This window comes from Sinocyclocheilus anshuiensis, unplaced genomic scaffold, assembly GCF_001515605.1.
Source record: "Sinocyclocheilus anshuiensis isolate Anshui unplaced genomic scaffold, SAMN03320099.WGS_v1.1 scaffold1872, whole genome shotgun sequence".
In the NCBI taxonomy this organism is placed as follows: Eukaryota; Metazoa; Chordata; class Actinopteri; order Cypriniformes; family Cyprinidae; genus Sinocyclocheilus; species Sinocyclocheilus anshuiensis.
Genome location: NW_015557203.1, coordinates 31,807 through 38,005, shown reverse-complemented (window position 1 = coordinate 38,005; position 6,199 = coordinate 31,807). Strand labels below are relative to the sequence as shown.

The 6,199-nt window shown below is 36.1% G+C and overlaps 1 protein-coding gene across 1 annotated transcript in view; it reads left to right on the top strand.

Annotated features, from left to right (window-relative positions):
• The first annotated feature begins 3,034 nt into the window (after window positions 1-3,034).
• The window catches only part of LOC107678943 (cadherin-12-like), a 29,650-nt gene continuing 26,485 nt past the window's right edge, over window positions 3,035-6,199 (top strand). The window contains exon 1 of the mRNA XM_016474342.1: window positions 3,035-3,174. The gene's annotated coding sequence lies outside the window, so the exon portion shown is untranslated. The remainder of the gene's footprint in view (window positions 3,175-6,199) is intronic.

The following is a 6,199-nucleotide window of genomic DNA, read 5'->3' as shown; positions in this document are numbered from 1 at the left end:
TCTTCCCCCCCCCCCAGGATTCTTTGACAAATAGAAGCTTCAAAATAACAGCATTTATTTGAAATGTCTTTGTCACTTTTGATCAATTTAATATGTCCTTGCTGAATAAAAAAATATTAATTTCTTATTAAGTCCAAACTTTTGAAAGATAGGTCATGTATAAATTAAGTACATAAACTAAGTACTATAGGTGACATTTCAAACAAATCTACATGTATGCTGTCTGTAAGGCCCATACAACATTACAAAAACTTAAACTCAAGATTAAACTCAATTCTGGGTACAAATTTGTCCCAAAAATACGGTTAAGTAGGCACACACACACGTTACTCTGCTAATCTACATCACTCAAAATGACACACAGCACAGATGTTATTTGAGGTGAAAGCCCTGAGTTGGAGGAAACATTGCTTATCATGGCACACTATGGCCCCATTTAAACCTGGTCTTGATTTTATTACTGCAAGTAGACAAAGCATTTTTTAAAGCACACTTTTGCTTTCAAACATACTTATACATGTTCAAATATCACCGCAACTGTGATGTTTTGAGCAAGGTTTTTTTTTTCCCTTCTTTTTTTTTTCAGTTCAGCCACCTATAGTAACCTATGGTTCTGATTCCTCTGAATGTGGTTTCAGTGTTCAGATCATACAACATTTTGGAACTAATTTCCTAATCCCTGCTGTAATCGGATCACTAAATGTTAATAACAGGTGCAAACGGGGCATATATGTTTACATTTGCCTCTTTCGATACACTATGTGTGTGAGTAAGAGATCACAGACCCTATCCAATAGAAGCTTGACTCACACCTGGAGGTCTGGATAATCTCAACGGGTTGATGGTTTGGCCTCCACTGAAGCTTGCAGGATTTTAGAGACTTTCCACCCCCACACTTGGACCCCCCCTCACTCACAAAAAAAAAGGAGTCTCTGTGTTATAGCCCACCATGTGCTGTGAAGATTATCTCTTAGTCTAACTCAGGATGGAAGCTTGCCATGCCATCTGCTCTGAGGATGATCAGACTCAGGGATTCATGCCAATGCCTGACCGGCAGTAAATTAAGGTAAAGTGTTTGTGATGAGGAAACCCAGAAACACAAATTACCACACTCTGTATTGCCCAGCATGTTTTTAGCCACACCATTAGTGTGTTCAATGGCTTTGCATATGTAGGTTGTAAGTAAATGGAAAACCGGACCGGGATTAGAGTCTCAGTTAATGGTCCAATTACAGAAGATAATGGTGCCTTGTTTAACTGCTTACTAGGTTGTGGGTATAGATATTTAGTGTTTGTGCGTGCTGTTTAATTGTGTTGAATCTTGATCTAAACTGCCCAGAGTCAGCATACTTTTACTCCACTAAGCATAGATGGCTTTAAACCCTGTTTTGCTGTTTACACACTGAATATTAATCTGTGTTCACCTCAAGCACTTCTTTTTATGTTTGCTAGCTCCAGCTGAATTTGTTTGCGGTTGAGTTCTGTGAGATTCTTGGACCACATCCTTGGGTGTTTCTTAAAAAAAATGCAATGATACATTGAATGTGCTGCTCTTAAGATGACATGTTGAAATCGATGAGGAAATGTAAATATGTGCATTTCGTATATATATATATATATATATATATATACAGTGGGTAAGGAAAGTATTCAGACCCCCTTAAAATTTTCACTCTTTGTTATATTGCAGCCATTTGCTAAAATAATTTAAGTTAATTTTTTTTCCTCATTAATGTACACACAGCACCCCATATTGACAGAAAAACACAGAATCGTTGACATTTTTGCAGATTTATTAAAAAAGAAAAACTGAAATATCACATGGTCCTAAGTATTCAGACCCTTTGCTCAGTATTTAGTAGAAGCACCCTTTTGATCTAATACAGCCATGAGTCTTTTTGGTATATATAAATTCAATTTTTTTTTTATTATATTCAATTATGGCATATATAATATGTATAATGTATAATAAACATCAAATATGGATGCATAAAGATATACTGATTGCAAAATGACTGAAGGAGAAGCATCCAAAGATGTGTTACCACTGTATAATGTATAATAAACATTAAATACGGATGCAGAAAGATATACTGATTGTGGAAGTTTAGAAACTACTCGCCGCTGGAATCTTGTCGTGTTTTGCCCAATTAAGATGCGTTGTGACTGTAGATACCTATATGTAGCCTGAAAGTTCAGTAATATGTCCTTGTATTGAATAAACAAGCACTCCACAGATAAAAGATCTGTAAAACATTATAAATGACAGATATTACTTAGTTCAACCAATAGCTTTGTGGATAAGCAAAACAACTGAACAACTGTAATCTAAGAAATCTTTCAAATTAAAAATGAATGTATGCACCACAAAAACCTAAACCTACCACCCCCATAAAGACTTGTATAAATACATCAAAAATCTTTTAAACCGAGTCAAACCACATCCAGGGATTCACACATCAAAAGTTATTATTTGATTAACAGATAGTATATTTTTGTTAAAAATTAGTCATACACAGTTGGAAAATTGAATTAGCGAGAAGATTTTGAGAATACACCAACGTTCTACATTCACAAGCAAGGTGAAAACAAGTGAATGTCACAAAAATCCTCCAGCTTGTTCATTGAAAATCTCTATTTCCTAAGGGTAACGCAGCAAAGCTGACTACGCTGACTATGTTTAGCACTGGTGGGACCCGAATTAATCCAGCAATTTAAAAGGGGAGGAGAGCCAATCTCTGGGAGGGATGTAACGGCGGACGAGCAGCTTCTGACACCCACAGGCACGCTGTACAGAAAGCATCAGTCCTGAGCACATATGAGCATTACAGCAGCCAGCCTCTCTCTCTCTCTCTCTCTCACTTCTCTGTCCCTTTGACACTGCAGGGGTAAATACTGAATTCAGCAAGCGCTTTGCTCTCCCCCTCATTCTGTTTTCACAGAGCTCTGCACAATGTTCAGATGAGAGCGGGAGAGACAGTGTGTTAGAGAGAGAGGGGGCAAGTTAAAGAGAGCCAAAGAGAGAGTGAGAGGGTGAGCACATTATAGAGAATGATTGAGGAGAAGACCGGAAAGAGAGCATGTGTGTGAGACCGAAGAGTTTATTACGATAGCGACTGGAGGTCTGGATTATGCCGCTTTAATCCTCAAGAGACTTTGTGGGACGTTTGGAAGGTATGTGCTAATTTTTGTATAAACAACCTGTTTTAAAGTGACCACAAACAGAATTTCTTCCAGATTAAATGTAGAGTGGAATCAAACTAGCTGAAAAAAAAAATAATAATTTGCCCGATGAAGAGCTTCTGCAGTTGTGTCATAGTCATGCAGATGTTGTTTCTTACATGGGTACTGAAATGTGAGTAAATCACTCTGGAGTGAGGCACATCCTGTAAAAGACAAGCGTTCATGTAGACACGCGTAATGTGCAAGTGTGTTATTGAGATCTAACTGAAGCATGTGATGGGCAGTTTGCGGCTGTTAAGCAGATGCTGGGGTCAGTTCTTGGTGATGCACTGGTGATAAGTAAAATATTTATCTTAAGTGAGTGCTGTAATGAATAAGAAATTAATTCTTCTGATATTCAAGTCAATATAAGGCTTTCTGTATTTTGTAAAGGGAGAGTTTACTAAAAAATTAAAATTCTGACATAATTTACTCTCCCTCATGTCGTTCCAAACCTGAATGACTTACTTTCTTCTGTGAAAAAAAAAAAAGAAGATATTTTGAAAAATGTTTCAGTGCTTTTTTTGTTCATACAACCAAAACCAATTGGGTCCCCAATGACATTTAATCATTAATCTGTTAATCTGTGTGATTAACATAAGAAAGGAAGTCATACAGGTTTGGAATGGCATGAGGAAGAGTAAATTATTTTTCATTTTGAGGTGAAATATCCCTTTAAGATTTCGCACACATTGCGTATGGTTCAAAGATGTTCTTCATGAATTTTAACATCAGGTATTTTATCTTCAGAGCGACTGGGATGGAAAGCAAATTCGGAATAAAAATGTCAGACAAATACACAATTTACTATCATACTGTCAGTACAGAACCTTGTTTCAGGTATCAAACGAAGAAGTTCACTATAATGACACTGCACATGGGGAGAAATACTCTGCAGACAGACCCTCTGAATAAACTAAATCTGGCTGAAATCTTCAGTCATTTCCTGTAAACTACAGTTAGAATGACAATGTTCTACCCAAGCATCAGTGTATCTGAGTTGCTTCATGCCACTGTATATAACAATGATGGATGAATCTTGAAAATGTTCCCAATGATGGTCTAGACTGTTTTGTGTCTGCTTTTTTGTATTCTTGCATGTATGTGTAATTATCCCATTGTTTGCGTATTAAACACAGTGTAATGTACACATTTGCATTTGACAAAGGAATCCATTCAATATTCATTCGCCACCAAATTAACACACAATAACATTTGTTCTCCATTTCCCAATGGCACAGCTTTCAACATCTCACCTCTGCTGATAATAGTCCACATGGAAAGCCATTGTTCGTGGTCTTAACGTCAGCTGTGTGTGTTCAGACCTTCAAACGCCAGTACATCAGAGTCTAGGTTGTTCTCTTGGGCTTCATCTGGAAGGGCCAACAACTCTGTGAATATGAGATTAGACACAGTGTTTCATTGGATCTAAGACTCAGAGGACAACAGCACAATTAAACACATCTCTTTATTTACCACAGCCTACATTAATGTGGTGGCTAAATACACAATGAAACAAAAGCTGTAGAGCTGGAGAAAAGAGAGATATTTTATATATATATTTTTTTTCTCCTTATAATAGCTTATAATTTACAATATTTTATTTGAATTATTTTAAATGGCATCTTTCATAGACACAAGAATAGATTTGTACATGCAATACATAAATAATTGAATAATTCAATATGTACATTTTCTTTCTTTTAAGTCGTAAAGGGATAGTTCACCCCAGTTTTTAATGACATGATGGTGAGTAAATTTTGTGTGTGTGTGTGTGTGAACACACACACACACACACACACACACTTGTGTTATCAGAACAAGCACTTTATTTAAAAACACACACATACTGACGTGTATGTGGCAGAAATTGATCTGGTGAAACAATAAGCAAAAGCCAAATTTATATAATATTTTGTACTTTTAATTGCAATTTAGTTACCGCAACTACACATGTAGACATCATAGTTTTGTGTGTGTGTTCCTGAATTTGATGACCACATAAAAAATCAGAGATTCAGAATTTAATTTAAACCTGAATATTAAAAATGAAAAAGGCAAATTTGTGATATTGATCTTGTGAACCCCTTTGTACAGACAGTACAGATGTTGAAGTTCCATTGAAGCTTTTTGATGCTCTTTGGATCATCTCAAATCTGTCTAGAAAACATGATCATCAGGTTTCAACTCGTGGTGTTCATGCGGCTCAAATGATGCTGTCAGTAAAGCAAAAGAGGAGAATACCAAATACTTAGACATGATGAAATTCAGGTTATTTTGTATGTATCTGTACACCACATGCCTTCTGTAGCTGTATGAAAGTCACATTATGTGTGAACAGCTTTGAAGTTATTCACTTCATGTAAATTCCCTTTCAAGATTTAGATTAAGAAGGACAACATATAGGTCTACACATCTTTGTGTACAGCAACACAGAGGGGGAAAAATGCTTTCATCTACTACAAAACAATAAATAAACAAACAAAAAATACTGTATAGAATCACATAAATGATTATCCAAACACTGCAGCAGCTAGAAGCTCAGTTAAATTAAAATAATTGTTATAATAATTGTATAATTGAGTGTGGGTGCTGAAAATCATTCAGCCTTGAGGAGGAAAACATACACTCTTTTGGGCAGCACATGATATCAGAGAGAAAAAATAAAGAGCAGTGAGAAGCATTTTTTATGGGAAACGTAGTATTTCCAGTGTGTGTGTGTGTGTGTGTGTATATATATTTTTATTTATTTATATTGTGATATTCACAAAAACATTTCTAAATAGGATGGCCGTTATGAATAGATGACAGGCACAATTAAAGGGGTCATATGATGCGAGTGTTACAAGCTCTTGGTGCATAAAGAAGATCTGTAAAGTTGCAAAGACTAAAGTCTCAAATCCAAAGAGATATTCTTTATAATAGTTAAGAGTCAACAACGCCCTCCTAAAATTTCTCATTCTAACACGCCCCCACG